Genomic DNA, 18,174 nt, shown 5'->3' with positions numbered 1-18,174 from the left:
AATCTCTTGTGTTCTGTTAGTGATGCTTGTGTCTATGACTCCTGATCTCTTTCCAGTGTTGTCTCCATTTGTGATTTCTTTATTGTTTGTGTTCCCAATTTTAGATCCTGGATGGTTTTTGTTCGATTCCTTTTCCTGTTTGGTTGTGTTTTCCTCTTTAAGGGCTTCTACTTGTTTACCTGTGTTGTCCTGTATTTCTTTATGGGAGTTATTTATGTCCTTCTTAAAGTCCTCTATCATCATCATGAGATGTGATTTTAAATCCAAAACTTGCTTTTCCGGTGTGTTGGGATATCCAGTATTTGCTTTGGTGGGTGAACTGGGTTCTGTTGTTTAGGTTCTTGTGTTTGCCTCTTGTCATCTGGATATCTCTGGTGTTAGTTGGTCTTGCTGTCTCTGACTGGAGTTTGTCCCTCTTGTGGACCTGTGAGCTTATGAGCCCGTGAGCTTGTAATCTTAGGAGTAACAGTGCTCCTGGGAGGCCAGCTTTCTCAGGGCAGGTTTTGGGTCCAAGGGCTATGGGACAGCCCCAGCTCTGGGCGCAGACGGAGACGGGAAGAGTTCCATTCCAGGCTGCCCTGCACTGCAGGCAGCTCTCTTTGGATAGTCAGTGGAGAGAAAGTGGTGTCCCACCTGTGGGTTTAGGAGCTAGAGCACTTCTGGCAGACCAGCTCTGGGAGCAGATGGAGGCTGGAAGGATCCTGTCCTAGGCTGCCCTGTGGCTCCTGCCCACCCCCTGTCCCTCCCCCACTCCCCATCCCCATGTCTGGCATCTTGAGCTACTGTGGAATTATCTGGGCTCTCAAAGTCTTGTTCCAGCCCCTCCATCTCTGCTGTAACACACAAAGTCTTTCTCTCAGCCCATGTCTACTTTATGCCTGTAGCTTTCTTCACTGGATTTCCTGAGGTCCTGGTGTCTCTACTTTGCCAATTTCATGCAACACCTTCCTGTGGCCTCTTTGTAGGAAACCCAGACCTACTATACATTGCCTCGGTTCAGTGACCTTCTGGAACTTTGATGCAAACCTCTATGAACCCCTTACTCCTGCATCTTTTGAGTCTGACAGTCCCAGTACCACGTGGGCAATGTTGGCCAGCTCTATTGCTAGCTCTAGGTCTAGCCTGCCCTGCACTGCAACTGTAGTGGCCTTCCTGGGTTCTGTCAGCCTGAGTCTGGGTAGGTGCTTTCCTAGGTAGGGGACTCCTTCAGTCATTCTCAGCTCAGGTCTCCTTCCAAATTAATTTGCACTTTCATAGGTAGGCTCCTAACTAGGCTCCTGCCCTTGGGGACTAAGCCAGTTTTGTCACAGTGCAGAGCACCAAGCTCCTTCTTCGATGGGGCTATTTTGTTTAGCAACTCCAGCTGCTTTCACAGCACCCACTCTGTCCACAGGGGTTAAACTTGCGTATGTTCCTTTCCACTCCAAACAGCTCATTTTCATTCTTTTCCTCTCTCCTTTCTCAATCTCCCCCCCCCTCTCTCATTTGCTTTCACTCTCACTCTCCCCACCCACAACCCCGTCCCTTCCTCCCTCTCTGGAGACCTGGATAAGAGAAATGAGTGGTAAAGGGGAACAAGAATACCCTTGGCAGGGAATAGAGAGGAAAAGATTAAAACAGACACAGAAGGAACACCCATTCAGAGCCTGCCCCACATGTGGCCCATACATATACAGCCATCCAATTAGACAAGATGGATGAAGCAAAGAAGTACAGGCCGACAGGAGCTGGATGTAGATCGCTCCTGAGAGACACAGCTAGAATACAGCAAATACAGAGGCGAATGCCAGCAGCAAACCACTGAACTGAGAATAGGACCCCCGTTGAAGGAATCAGAGAAAGAACTGGAAGAGCTCAAAGGGGCTCGAGACCCCTTATGAACAACAATGCCAAGCAACCAGAGCTTCCAGGGACTAAGCCACTACCTAAAGACTATACGTGGACTGACCCTGGACTCTGACCTCATAGGTAGCAATGAATATCCTAGTAAGAGCACCAGTGGAAGGGGAAGCCCTTGGTCCTGCTAAGAATGAACCCCCAGTGAACTAGATTGTTGGGGGGAGGGCGGCAATGGGGGGAGGGTGGGAAGGGGAACACCCATAAAGAAGGGGAGGGGGAGGGATTAGGGGGATGTTTGCCGGGAAACCGGGAAAGGGAATAACACTCGAAATGTAGATAAGAAATACTCAAGTTAATAAATAAAAAAAAAAAAAGAGAAATAGAGAAGTGAGTGGCAACCATGGCAAACCTTGAATGTTATACTGTCTTTAAATTTCCTCCACCAAACAAATGAGTTGATTTAAAGAATGTTTTTTATTGGTTTTTAATTGCATGTGTTCTCGCAAGTGTGTGCATGTGAGTGAGTGAGTGTGTGTGTGTGTGTGTGTGTGTGTGTGTGTGTGTGTGTGTATGACATGTATGTGCATGCCCATGGAGGGCAGAAGGCATCAGGTCTCCTGAAGCTGGAGTTACAGGCATTTGTGAGCCACCTGACATGGTGCTTGGAACTGAGCCATCTCTCCAGCCACAAGTCCATTATTTTTTTTCAAGTCCACTATTTTAATTAGCTTCACCAAAGTCCACAGAACATAGCAGAAATCATCCAGATTCCCTTCCATGACAAAACACAAATGGCCTCTGATCCGGTCCACAGCAGAGTTCTTGTCAGGAGCTGGGCCTACTCTATGTTTCTCTCTGCATTCTTGTCTTTTGAGGCTCCAGGCAGCATGGCCCACCAGGCTCTGCCTGCAGCATCGAGCATTCCTAGCCCACAGTGTGGAACTCCTCCACATTCCTCCCACAAATCAGGTCCAGAGAACGCCGCTGTCAAATTTATCAAGGCAACAGCCCTGCTCCTCAGTACCAACTTCCAGTATTGGTTGCTTTTCCTGTTGGGATGAATTGCCCGACAGGAGCACTTAAGTAAGGTTTTCTTGTGGTCTGCAGTTTCAGAAGAAATACAGTCCATTCTGTGAGAAAGGTGCAGTGGTGAGACCGTGGTGTGGTGGGTCACAGAGAGTAAGGGGGTCCCTGCTATGAAAACCTCTGAGTCCTCCAGCGACTTCTTTCACAGAGGCTTCGCCCCCCGAAGGTTCTACCATTTTCTAAAACAATGCTAACAGCTAGGAACCAAGCTTTCAAACACTCAAACCACCCATGCTTCATGTCCCTGAGTTTATCCCTGACTTGATCATATATGTCTCCAAGAGTTGTCATGAGTATGCACGATGAGTCTGGCATATACAGTGCAGTCTGTGGATCTTTCCCTTGGAATCCATAGGCCCAATATGACTGAGGCCATGGAAGGCGGCTGTACACCATGCTTGATATGGCCTGTCTTAGGTGGTTTTTTTACCCCCTTCTTGCATGTCAAAGGAGGTCAGATGTCATAAACTACCCTGAAAAATACAACTTAAAGGAGAAAAGGTTGGTTTGCGCTCACAGTTCATGGGGAGAGTGGGGTGGGAATCAAGGCAGCTGGTCACATCACAATACAACCTAGAAAACAGAGCCAGGAATGAATGCTGTGCTCAGCTTGGTTTCTTATTTGTACAGTCCTTGCCCAGGTGATGGTCCCCTCTCGAAACCACTGTGGATCTTCATATATCAGTTAATGTAATCAAGTTAATCCCCCATGGGCATGCTCAGAGGCTCTCCTTTCAGTTTATTTTAGATTTTGTCAAGTTGAAAGCATTAGGCATCACATGATACATTCTACTCTTAGTGCAAAATCTGCTAAATTCATGTTCAGAATCCTATGCCCAACCGGGTCAAGATGGTAACATATTAACCTCTAAAGTTTACCAGCAGAGATGCTAGGCGGCAGAGAGTTGCATACCAAGACCCAGGGACAGATATACCCGGAATTTAGCTGTTTTCCAGCCAGCCTCTTCACCAGAACACAGAGCTCTTGACCATGCTTGTTTACCAGCGGTCCGGGGAGTGTGCATTGGAAGAGCTGCAGCTGGACCTCTGTGAGAGACTGGCGAAATGGTGAGCAGCTGCTGCAGCATCATCCGGGAGCTTGTTAGAGACGCAAGACCTCTGACCTGACGCAAATCCAGGGAATCCCAACCGCATCCTTTCTGGCCCCAAGGCAGTTCATTGGTAGGTAAAACTGGAAAAGCAAGCGCTGCCTTAGGCCTCTGCGGGACTCACCCATTCAGAAGAGAGCCTTAGGTTCTGCTGTTTCACTTTAAGGTCCTCTGCTGCCCCCTATGGGCAGAATCCTACAGCCATGAACAGACCACATCAATCTATACACGTTCTTTCCCCTTGTGGCTAAAGGCACACGCGGCGGGAGGGTTTGAAATCTCAGGTGCCTAGCCTTTTTGCTTCATCTGTAAACACAACCAACTCCTGTAATTAAAGGAACCACACCTTTTAAAAAAATATATCACAATGGCTCTGAAGAAATATGTCAATTGTCAAAATAATATGTCAATTATTTTTCTATGCTTTGTAGAGATCCGTATCAGGATCTGGTGTGTGTTTTTTTTGTTTTTGTTTTTGTTTTTGTTTTGTCTTAGAATGTCTACAGCTCTGGAAGGATGGCCTCTAAACTCAGAATTGCTGTATTAAATGTGTTCAGCTAGCGGTTTTATACACGGGATCCGGCGTACTCCCGGAGCACAGTTCCAGTATGAGGCTGGAGAGTAGAGACGGGAGGAAGAGGAAAAGCCTACCCTGCCACGGATGACACAGAACAGAGACACCAACCACCTCTGAGCTGTGACTAGTACAGATAGTGAACGTGTCTCGTACATTCGGCGAAGCTTTCCTGGGTCTGGCAACAACTGTAGGTCTTTGCTATCAACGCCAATGTTCCCGTAAGGAGCCAGGGTTCCCATAAGATCAGGCACACGTTCCAATGGGAGTTTTCTGGCCTCCAATAACACTGACTGTGAATTCCCTGCCTGGGTGTCTATGGGAACTCCACCCTCAGCCAACCACCGGGGCCGGATTAGATTAACCTCTGGATGCAGGGCTAACTCCTATCATCCCATGGTGGTCAGTACTCATGGGGCCACTGCTCTCTTCACCTTGAATGCACAGCATGATGGTGACATTTAATGCTGCTGGGCCTTCTGCTCCGTCTAATCTTAGCATCATTCCACCTTAAGTGTCACTCCAACTTCTTATCAAGTCTACGTTATGACTTCTGGTCCTCCTCTCCCTGTTGTCTATTGAGTCATTAAATGAGCACCTACAATCACTGAGCCCCTCTGAGACTTCAGCACTCTCTAGTATCAAGAATATTGCAGCGAATAAAGCAAGCTGACCCCTTAACCTTTGAGAGCTGAACTGTCCAGCGGCAGCTGACTGGCCATGTGCAGCTGATAACTAATTGGCTGAAATTATGTAAAGTTAAAATTTAGAGTCTCAGTTACCTATCTCTTATGTGACTAACAGCCATGGTTAACTAGTAGCTAACAGGACTAACAGCCATGGTTAACTAGTAGCTAACAGGACCAGACAGAGGAGAGCATTGCCAGTTTTATATGAAGTTCCTCGGGACATTACAATCCAGAAACACTTATTCATTCTGGTGAGTGGGAGAGAGATGACATAAATGTATATTTGACAAAGAAACATCCAAGTTAAACATCAAAAAGCAACTCGGTTAAAAAATGAACCATGGGGGCTGGAAAGAAGGCTCAGTTGTTCAGAGCACGGACTGCTCTTCCAGAGGTCCTGAGTTCAATTCCCAGCAACCACACGGTGACTAAACCTCTTTTTTTCTTTTTTTTTTTTTTTTCTTTTTTTTTTTTTAAAGATTTATTTATTTATTATATATAAGTACACTGTAGCTGTCTTCAGATACACCAGAAGAGGGCATCGGATCTCTTTAGAGATGGTTGTGAGCCACCATGTGGTTGCTGGGAATTGAACTCATGACCTCTGGAAGAGCAATCGGGTGCTCTTAACCGCTGAGCCATCTCTCCAGGCCGACTCACAACCTCTTGTAATGGGATCCGATGGCTTCTTCTGGTGTGCATGAAGACAGAGTACTCATAAAATAAACCTTTAAAAACTTTTTGAAAAAAAAAAAAAAAAGGTCTGGTCAGAAAGTTCTCTGGAGATACTTTTAGAAAAGTGTTCAATCTCCTTAGTCACCAGGGGAAATGCAGATGAAGACTTCAAATTCCATCTCATATCTAAGGCCCCGCTGCAGTCAGAATGGCCACCAACAGCAATACAGAAGATGGCAGATCTTGGCCGGGGTGTGTGGAGTGGGGAGACACTATGTATTGTTAGTGGGGATGTAAACAAGTATAACCAAGTTGGAATCAGTCTATGTGTTTCTCAAACCCCCCCGGCTGGCTAGCTTTGTAGTGCTGGGAGATGCTGGAGACTCATCAGGACCAATGGTATCAGCCAGGGTTGGACCCTAGCTACAATAACCACCTGCCAGGTAGGACACGCCCATTGGTGTCATAGTGGTAAGACGGTTATGAGGACAATCAGTCACTTCTAGCTATCCCATTCCCGGGCATGTCCCCGGAGGCCTTTGCATTGCACTACAGAGATGTTTGCACACCCATGCTTACTGCTGCTCTGTTCACAGTGGCTGGAGAATGGAATCAGCGGACAGGTGCTCCTGCTAGAGGAATGGCCAAGGAAAATGGAGCACGTAGACACAGCGGGACGGAGTGAGATAACTCAGATCCAGAAGACAAACACATTGTTCCACATCAATGCTATTCAAGGGAGCTACTGTGTCAAACTACGGGGTTTGCGTACTTTTAAAAACTTAATTACCACCACTACCCATACCTCATCCCCCAAACCCTGTACCACACTTGTGATTTTAGGAGTTCAAGGCCATCCTTTACTAAATAGCATGTATGAAGGCCACATAAGGCCCTATCTCAAACAAACACCTTTGAACTATGAACGGTTTGAAACCACCTGTACCGGGGTTGGGGATTTAGCTCAGTGGTAGAGCGCTTGCCTAGGAAGTGCAAGGCCCTGGGTTCTATCCCCAGCTCCGAAAAAAAAAAAAAAAAAGAACCAGAAACCACCTGTACCAAATGCTTGTGGTTTCTGCTTGCCTTTGGCACTTCCCAGGACGACCACCAGATGGCAGGATCAGCTTAGGACCCACAGCAGGGTCAGGCTCCCCGCCACAAACTGTATACATCTGTTTGTTAGAAACGGAAAAATAAACCATCCTGGGGGAAATAGGGAAAAGTAAAACTGCAGCTGTAATGGGCAGAGGGCAGCTATAATTACAATAGGACCCAGACTTGGATCTGAATACCTACAGAGGTCAGGGGACAGAGTCCTGTGTAGACGGCTAAACTCACTGGTCAGTGTGTTTGCCTTTCCTGCTTAGGTGAACTAAGGTCTTCCAGCTGTTTCTCTACCCTTTAAAAGGAAAAATCTTTCTAGCTTTTCACTGGCTGATCAATTGATCTTCCCTTCAGCTTCGTGTAAACCAATAAGCGAAGAAAATCTATACATTTGATCCTAGTTGTGTTCTTGCAAGTTCAAGGCAAGTTACTGTGTCTGCTATCTGGGATCCATCATGTCCTGCTGCTTCACTGAGGGCCACACATCTGTCCCAGATGTGTAAAAAGGGGGTGGGTGGTGTATGAAGGTTCCAGGAACGCAAAGCTGATACTCTCAGAGCTAGCTTGAGGTTACAGATGTGAAGACATTGGTCCCAGGGGGAGAAACCTCTAGGCCTGATGTAGCTAAACAATTGACCTGTGGTGGATCAATGACCTGGGGCATCTCCTGATAAAGAGAGACAAAACTCGGCATTGAGAGGTCAGAGTTCACATTGTCAGGCTAACTTACGACATCACTATTGTAACTCACCTTTCCCCTGTGGTCAAGAACTTGTATCAGGCCAGAGGCTGGCCGGCTTTTTAATGACTTGGAATTTAGCTCAAGGCAAATAGAAGTCACAGATCCATATTTCTTTTTTCTTTGCTTTTTATAAAATTTAACTAAATTTTTCTGCGATAGGGTATCTCTGTGTAGTCCTGTTTATCCTGGAATTCACTGTGTAGAGCAGCCTGGCCTTGAATTCACTGAGATCCTCCTGTCTCTGCCTCCCAAGTGCTGTGATTCATCTTTTTTTATCCTCACCCTCTTATTTATCATTTTTCCTTCTTTAAGTGAGCATGTAACACAGAGTGATAAAAACTGTACAACATATATATATGTGTGTGTGTGTGTGTGTGTGTGTATGTGCATGTGTATATGATTTATATGTATATATATGTGCATGTGTGTATGTATGTATGTATGTATATATATGTTTACACTTAGGATTGTTCAAATACTTTGATGTGCTAATTTACACCTCAGAGTTCAGCCTTAGAAACTATATGCCTGATATATAAAAGTATTATTAAAACTAGACAGACAATATTACTTAAGTTATGGTCATTTTGGAGTGGGCTCTTCAACTGTGTAGGGAATGACTGAATGTAATTTGTTGTGTACATAAAATTGTTTTGTTAGGCTGTCATGAAAATAATGTGTACCTCCCAGAAATAGAAAATGGGCATTTGATTAGAAGAAAAGAGGAAGTGGAGGAGGAAGAAGAAGAAGAGGAAGAGAAGGAAGAGGAAGAGGAGGAGGAAGAAGAGGAGGAAGAGAAGGAAGAGGAAGAGGATGAGGAGGAAGAGGAGGAAGAGGAAGAGGAGGAGGAAAGTACACCACTTTTTGGTGGTGATACTTACATTTGAATTTTGCATAGTAGAGACTACATAAAAAAATTCCAATTTAAATGAGTTCAAATGTAATGCTCCATTTTAATGGTTTCTTTTCTTTTAAAAAGTTTACATACAGGCCCCTCAGCACTCCACTTCCTGACTACAGCCCTGCCTGCATCTTTGGCAACTTGCTGCTGCCAGGTGAGTTCCCCAAGCCCCAAACTCTACCTGCTGGGTCTCTGGCAAGTCTAGCAGCTGTGAGGTCTTCCTGATCCCCCTGCACTCCGTCCTTTGATTCCATACCTCTAACCGCAACCCCAGACCACCCATGGCCACCAATGACCACAACATAAGGAAGACCCTTGCCCCCTGCATTCCATCCCCTGATTCCACACCACTAACAGCAACCCAAGACCACCCACGGCCAATGGCTACAAGGTAAGGCCCTTGCCCCCAGTCCTCTCTCTGTTTGCTCCTCTGGGCAAACCCAGCAGTAGCAGCAAGCTCTGCCCTGCCCCTGCTGCACTCCACGGCTGGGGCCACAACTCCACCTACATCCCTGGAGACCTGCTGCTGTCCAGAACAAACAGAGGCCTGCAACTATCAGGGACTCCCAGCTCTACCTGTAATCTCAGAGGCCTGCTGATGTCAGGGATTACCAGCTCTACCTACAGCCCCAGTGGCCCACTTGCATCAGGGTCTACCAGGCCAGTGCAAGGACATGAACAAGAAAAGTCAATGCAATATGGCACCACCAGAACCCAGATATCTTACGACAGTGAGCTCTGAATAGCTTACCACACCTGAATCACAAGAAAATGACCTTAAATTCAATCTTATGAAGATGATAGAGGCCTTTAAAGAGGAAATTAATCAAACCCTCAAAGAACTGTAGGAAAATATAATCAAACAGGTGAAAGAAAAAAAAAAACTGTTTAAGACCTGAAAATGAAAATAACAGCAATAAAGAAAACACAAACTGAGTGGGGAATCCTGGAGATGGAAAACCTAGGAAAGAGAACAGGAACTACAAGACATGAGAATCACCAACAGAATACAAGAGATGGGAGAGATAATCTCAGGAGAGATCAGGGATACAGGGCACCTACCTTAAAGCAATAAGAGGCACAATAAAGAAATCCCATTAAAATCAGGGACAAGTCAAGGCTGTCCACTCTCTCTCTCTCCCAATCTCTCCAATATTGTACTTAAGTCCTAGCTAGAGCTGTAAGACAACTAGAGGAGATCAAGAGGATACAAACTGGAAAGGAAGGAGTGAAAGTATTAATGTTCACAGATGATGTGATAGCATACATAAGTGACCCCCAAAACACTATCAGAGAACTCCTACAGCTGGTAGACACCTTCAGCAAAGGGGCTAGATACAAAATTAACTCACAGAAATCAGTAGCCCTCCTTCATACAAATGATAAATGGGCTGAGAAAGAAATTAGGAAACAACACCCTTTACAATAGCCACAAATAATAGAAAATATCTTGATGTAACTGCATCCAAGCAAGTGAAAGATCTGTATGACAAGAACTCCAAGTCTCTGAAGAAAGAAACTGAAGAAGTTGTCAGACGATGGAACGGTCTCCCACCCATGCTCATGGAGTAGTTGGAGTAACATAATGAAAATGGCCACTTTATCAAAAGCAATTTACAGATTCAATGCCATTCCCATCAAAATTCTGACACAATTCTTTACAGACCTTGAAATAACAATTCTCAACTTCATATAGAAAAACAAAAATCCAAGATAGCTAAAACAGTTTTGTACAATAAAAGAACTTCTGGATACCTCTGTCCTTGACTTCAAGCTGTAGTACAGAGCAACAGGAAAATGGATGGTATTGGTATAGAAAGACAGGTTGATCAATAGAAGACTCAGAAATAAAACCACAAACCCATGGACACTTAATTTTTGACAAAGAAGTCAAAACCATAACATAGAAAAGGGAGAGCATCTTCAAGAAATGGTGCTGGTCTAAGTGGCGATTGGTATGCAGGAAAATGAAAATAAATATATTTATCACCCTGCACAAAACTCAAGTCCAAGTAAATCAAAGACTTCAACATAAAACCACATACATTAAATGTAACAGAACAGAAGGTGGGGAATAGCCTTGAACTCATTGGTACAGGAGACAACTTCCTGTAGAGAACACCAATGGCTCAGGCACTAAGCTCAACAACTAATAAATGGGACCTCATGAAACTGAAAAGCTTCTGGAAGTCAAAGGACACTGTTGTGCTGATTGGTTTTGTGTGTCAACTTGACACAAGCTGGAGTTATCACAGAGAAAGGAGCCTCAGTTGAGGAAATGCCTACATGAGACCCAGCTGTAAGGCATTTTCTCAACTAGGGATCAAGGGAGGAGGACCCAGCCCATTGTGGGTGGTGCCATTCCCTGGGCTGGTAATCCTGAGTTCTATAAGAGAGCAAGCTGAGCAAGCCAGTAGGTAACATTCCTCCATGACCTCTGCATCAGCTTCTGCTTCCTGACCTGCTTGAGTTCCAGTCCTGACTTCCTTTGGTGATGAAACAGCAATGGGAATGTGTAAGCTGAATAAACCCTTTCCTCCCCAACTTGCTTCTTGGTCATGATGTCTATGCAGAAATAGAGATCCTTACTGAGGCAACTGTCATTAGGACAAAACAGCAACTTATAGGTTGGGAAAGGATCTTCATCAAACCTACATCTGAACAGAGGACTAATATTCAAAATTTATAAAAGGGGTTAATACACCAACAACCCAAATAACCCAATTTTAAAAATGGGATACAGAGCTAAACAGAGAATTCTTAACAGGAATCTCCAATGACCATGAAACACTTAAAGAAATGTTCAGTGTCCTTAGCCATCAGGGAAATGCAAATCAAAATGACACTGAGATTCCACCACACACCTATCAGAATGGCTAAGAACAAAAAAACTCAAGGGGCAGCAGATGCTGGTGGGAGTGCAAACTTGTACAACCACTTTGGAAATCAATTTGGCAGTTTCTCAGGAAATTGGGACTAGTTCTGAGGACCCAGCTATACCACGCCTGGATATATACTTAAAGATGCTCCACCATCCCACAGGGTCACTTGCTCCACTATGTTCATAGAAGACAGAAACTGGAAACAACCCAGCTGTCCCAAAATTGAATAAGGGATAAATAAAATGTGGACACAATGGATTACTACTCATATATTTGTGTGTGTGTGTGTGTGTGTGTGTAGGGCAAAGGGCAACCTCTGGGAGTTACTGTAACTTTAATTTTTTCAAATGCTATTTTTAAGGAGGGTTCTTAGATTTTTTAACCTCCCTTATAGCCCACCGCCCATCAGAAGTAGTGGAAGAGAAAGGATGTGGGGGAAGTGGATGTGCTTAGAAAGGTTCTTTGGAGCAACTCCCGTCTGTGTTGTCTGGAAATCAGCAGTTCAGTTCACAGGTCAGCAGGCAGTGGAAGCTTGCTCCACTCACAAACACCTCACAGATACACCAGTCGTCCAGTTCCACAGAGTTGGATTAGGAATAGCAGTGACACGACCTAGCAGAGATAGCCAGGCCTTAGCCTCAGCTTGAGTCAGCAAAGGGACCAACAGGAACACCAGGTGGAGTTGTAGTATGTGCCTCTCTCAGGGAAGCAAAGATCAGCAAAGACTCATTCCCCCAAGTGCTGCACAGGTAGCTATACCAGCAAGCCAAGCTCTGTCTCTGTCACTGTCTGTCAAGTTCTATGTATACCCTCTAAACATCATATGTCCTCCATGTGCTTTGTCTCAGCGTGCACATCCAATCAGCCTGAGTCCGTGGAAGTGGCAACACACTGCAGCACACCAGCAGAGGGTTTTGGTACATTTTTCTCTATGGTGTCCCAGTCAATGTAGCTCAACTATGCAAGGTAAGGCAGACCAATACATGGGTGCCATTAGCAAAGAATCTTTCATCACATGTCCTTTCATGTACTTGCTTTAGCAGAACATCTTTGTCCTGTGTCTGCTTCAGTGAAATGTTCCTCTATAAGTCGGCCTTAGCCTTTCACACCTGTGTCCACTTTAACAAAATGTTCCTTCACTCATGTGTCCCAGCAAAACACCATTCAACACAACTGACTTTCCAAAGAACCCTTAAGTTTCCACTTCACGTTAGTTCTGTCCTCCCACCATATGGCATCTTGGGGTTGAACTCAGGCCCCCAGGCTTGGCAGCAAGCACCAACCAAGCCATTTTTTTTTGGCTAGCACATCTACATTTTCTTTAAATATGTAAGAATGAAAAAATATACTTATTAAAACATTGATTTTAGATTTAAAACAATTCCTTTTTCTCATTTTCAAAATTGTCTCTTTTTCATCTTTTCTCCTTAGCCTTAAAAACACTTCCCTGAGCTCCAGTCTTCATTTCTTTGCTGCGTCAGATTCACGAAGTTCTCACTGAAAGTAGAAGAGGAGCTGTCTGAGATGGCTCAATGGTTAAGAGCATTGGCTGCTCTTCTAGAGGACCTGGGTTCGATTCCCAGAATCCACATGATGGCTCACAACCTCCTGTAATTACAGTCCCATGATATTTGATTCCACGGGCACTGCAAGCTCATGGTGTACAGACATGCATGCAGGCAAAAACACCCACACACATAAAATAAAATTTTAAAAAATCGAAATGAAGTAGAAGAGCTATTCATATACCTCAAAAGACTTATGAGCAACAATGCAGAAATGTAAAATCATGAAACATAAAAGAATATTTACAGTTGTAAAATAGAAGTACCAAGTTATTAACAAAAGCAACAAACTCAGAGGGTTGGAAGATGACTCAGTTGGCAAAATGTGTGTTGCAAAAATCACAAGGGCCTGAGTTTGGATCCTCAATACCTGCTCTAGGCAAAAGGTCAGGCACACTTTCATGTGTCTGTAACACTAGAACTGAGACTGGATGTGGAGCCAGCTGGATTTCCAGAGCTTACTGGTCAGCTGGTCTAGTCAATCAGTGAACTCTAGGTTCAATAAAAGACCCTGTCTTAAAAAGAGAAGCCATACATCATCTCCCTCTAGCCTTTCCATGTGGACACTCACATACTTGTGTGCACCTACATGCACATATGTGTGCACACATGCATGCATGCATATGACAAATGTATCAGAAAAACAATGGTGTCTCTGGAAATCCTAAAGTCCATGGAGCCTGGAATGATGCATTTCAATTCACAGAAGAAAATAACTGCTATGTCAGTAAAGGGCTTATAGCACAGACTTGAAGACCTCAGTGGACTGCCACCACTTATGTGAGGAGCTGGGAACAGCAGTGGTGTCTGTGATTTCAGCATTGGGAGAGGGCAGTGTGATGTGTGGGTAGAGACAGGGGGACCTCTGAGACTTTGAGGCTAGCTCCTAGAGCTAATCTGTGAGCTCGGCTCCAGTGAGACATCTCTTTAAAATAAGGTAGACAGGCTAGAGAGATGGCTTGGAGGTTAAGAACACTTGTTGCTCTTGCAGAACACCTGGGTTTGATTCCTAGCGCCAACATGACAGCTCATAATCATCTCTAACTCCAGTCCCTAGGGATCCAAAGCTCTCGTCTAACCTTCATGGATACCAGGAATGCACATGGTGCAAATAAATACAGGTAGGCAAAACACCCAAATACTGCAGTAATAAAATACACAAAAAGTAAGGAGGAGATCAATAGATACTTGGATTTGACTTCAGACCTCCACAAGCACATGCACAAACTTGCACACATGCACGCATACCTTCTACACATGCATGCACACAAATTGTACATTGAATTCCCCAGCATATTAGATTCTGTGCTATGATTCATTCTAAGGATGTAAAGATGACTTCAAATACACTAAGATAATATGCATTATTTAAATATAACCAAGGACAAAATCACATTATCATCTCTACAGATCCAGATGAGCCTTTTAGAAATGTCAACAACTCTTCATAATAAAAACCATGAAGATCTGGGCAGTGGTATATGCCTTTAATGCCTACTCAAGAGGCAGAGGCAGGCAGATATCTGAGTTTAAGGCCTTCCTGGTCTACAGAGTAAGTTCCAGAACATCCAGGGCTTCAGAGAAACCATGTCTTGAAAAAATGGAAACTAAAACCAAACCAAAGCAAACAAAACAAAACGAAACAGGAAGAAACTAGGAATAGAAGAGATATCTGTCACTATGATACACACTATGACCAAACTACCTATAGCAAATGTTATACTAAATGGTGAAAAATGAGAAACTCAGAAATGTAATATTGGAGCCAACTTTCTTTACTCTTAGTCAATATAACACCCAACTTCTTAGCCAGAGCACCACAGCAAAAGAAACCAAAACTAACAAAGGGAGAAGTCAAACAATTCTTATTTGTAGATGGTATAATCCTAGGCATACAAAACCTCAGAGATGCCACAGACCATCTTAGACTTAACAAAACTCTCTCAGCAAAGTAGCAGAATTAAAAATAAGTATAACAAGGCAACAGCCTTTTCTCTACACCATTAGTGAACTCAGGGTGGAATTGGGAAACAATTCCATCACCAGAGCTCCCAAAATAGTAGGGATAAAAATAATCAAGAAGGTGAAGGACATCTATAATGACAATTATAAGACACCAAATACGTTGAAGAACAACTATGAGATTGCAAAGAATCCCCTTGTTCAAGGGACAACACAATCATTAAAATGGCCACCTGCAAGTTCAAGGTCATCCTCTATAAAATTCCAATATTCTTTCTAGAACTGGGGGAAGGGGGCAACCTTAAATTCATATGGAAGCCCAGGAGACCCCAGATAGCTAAAGCAATCCTGAGTAAGGAGAAATGCTGAAGGGGTCATGATGACTGGTTTCAAGTTATAATGCAGAGCCATAGTAATCAAAACATCATGGCATTGAACAGACACAGACCAATGGACTAAAGCAGATGACACAAATAAACCCACAGTGACTCATCCATTTAATTCTCTACAAAGGTAACAAAAATATATGCTAGAGGAAAGACAGTATCTTTAAAAACTGGTGCTATTAAAACTATATATTATTCTGAAAACATAGAAACTTTAAAAATAAACATATCTGTATTGACACATGTATTGGATGTGCAGTTTGCACAAATCAGCTAAAGATGATTCTCTGCAAGTGAAAGGCATCAAACTTTATAAGTCCATTTGGACTGTATGGCTAAACTTAATATAAATCTCCATCCATACCATATAGAAGGATGGCATGTACTAAGTCTTAAGATTCTGTAGCCAACAAGATTTATTAGCTATGCCGAGACATGTCTCAACCAGTCTCAGAGCTGTTCCCCTGTAGAGGGAACAGCATTCATGTTACCTGTCTCATTGTTCTTGGTTTCTTCCTTCATGTCTGCAGCTAAAATTATCAGGATGTGTCCCTGGTCAAATCTGATTTTTTAATTTTAAAGGAACTCATAGATTTTTTTTTATTTCCTGTTGAAACAAAGGCATAACGTCTCCCTCAATGCAACACATTTCCTGACTTCCTATTGATATATATATATATATATATATATATATATATATATATATATATATATATATATATATGCTGATTTAACCCAGCAGTTCTAAAGTTCTAAAATCCAGTGTTTTTCAGCAACTGTGACACCTGTCTTACTAGACATTTAAAAAATTTAAAATCAATATGCATTATTTAATCTGTCTCTGGGAGATCCCATACCCCTTCTGTTTTATGAAATTTTCCTTTAAAGTGTAGTTAGAGTTTTTTGCAATTGTTTGTTCTGTAGAATTGTGTTGTATACCTGTAATATGCTTTATGTTATAATATGCAAAAAATGTTTGTTTACCTGAGACATATGATAGAGCATTGTTAGTCTTAATCTGTATGGGTATCCCTATAATAGCCATAATTTCTGATAAATGTATAATCATAAAATCATTTTTCAGAACTCAAAGCAGTTGTCCATTAAAATTCTGAATATGTCTCAATAGTATGGCTCATATACTTTTATTTTCTAAACGCTGCAAAATTAAACATCCATTTGCTAAATTTTATTTCTTTTGGGTACCCTTTGGGTCAATTCTTGCAGGTAATAGAGTTGGTTATAGAAAGAATGGGTAGGACACTGCCTTATAATTTCCTTGGCTTATTGCCAGGAGATAGGAAAAAAGACTTTCTTTAAATCTTTGTTGTTAACATGGTATTTCTTATGAAATTATGAGGCTTCTAGCATAGTTCCTATTAATAGCTGATCAATTTCATCATTTCCGTATGCTAGAGGGCCTGATAGATCTTATATGTGTTACATACAAGATACAATATGGTTTTTATTTCTGATTACTTGTTGTTTTAAATAAATAGTAAAGCTAGTTCTGAGCCACTAGTAATAAGTTCAGTGGTTTCAATATGTAAAGTAACTTGTTTTGCATGTAGAGAGTCAGTAACTGTATTAAGAAATTCAGGAAAAGCTAATGATACCATAAGAATAGCATACAGCTGGGCTGGAGAGATGACTCAGCGGTTAAGAGCACCCGATTGCTCTTCCAGAGGTCATGAGTTCAATTCCCAGTAACCACATGGTGGCTCACAACCATCTGTAAAGAGATCTGATGCCCTCTTCTGGTGTATCTGAAGACAGCTACAGTGTACTTATATATAATAAATAAATAAATCTTTAAAAAAAAAAAGAATAGCATACAGCTCTGATTTTTTTTGACTAAATCATAAGAGCTGAGCCATTTTACTTACTTTTCCTGACTTATAGCCTTTCCTGATGTATTTGCATCAGTATAAAATGTAGGGGTTCCAGAAAAAGTCCCTTTTACTATATGAGGTAGAGTCCAATTAGCTCTTTTTATACTTTGAAGTCTTTTGATTTTGAGATATCTGTTGTTAATCCGTTCCAAAACATTCTTGCAAGATCTTTGCCAATGTGCATTTTCTGTCCACAATGAAGCAATTTCAGCATTAGTAAATGTTACTCCAATTTCTGCTGGGTCTATACCTGATAGAGTCTCAGTTTTTCCTTTCAGAATCAATTCAGAAACATTTTATTCTGTTTTTGTGATAAAAATATCCATTCTAAGATGCTATCTTCTCTCTGCATAAGAATTCCTTTGGGAGAATGAGTGGAGGACAAAGTAACTAAAATGCAATACAGTTTTGGATTCAAACAGTCCATATGTGTGTCCTGCAATTTTTTTTCTACCAGAGCCAGTTCCTATTCAGCTTCACCTGATAATTTTCTTGGATTATTTAAGTCTAAATCACCATTTAAGGTTTGAAATAAATTAGTTAGCTCTTGAGTAGTTAATCGAATTGTAGACCTTAGTCAATTAGCCCCTCCAAGCAACTTTAGAAAAGCATTAAGAGGTCATAATTGATCTCTTCTGATTTGTACTTTCTATGATAAAAATTTCTGTAGACCTACCTTATATCTTAGATAACTAATAGAATTTTGAATTTTCTTTGTATTTTTCAGGAGCAATTTGTAAACCCCAAGCAAGCAAAATTCTCTTTATT

The sequence above is a fragment of the Rattus rattus genome, chromosome 2 (assembly GCF_011064425.1).
Source record: "Rattus rattus isolate New Zealand chromosome 2, Rrattus_CSIRO_v1, whole genome shotgun sequence".
Classification (NCBI taxonomy): Eukaryota; Metazoa; Chordata; class Mammalia; order Rodentia; family Muridae; genus Rattus; species Rattus rattus.
The sequence above is the reverse complement of the archived record's forward strand: the minus strand, read 5'-3'. Positions refer to the sequence as shown.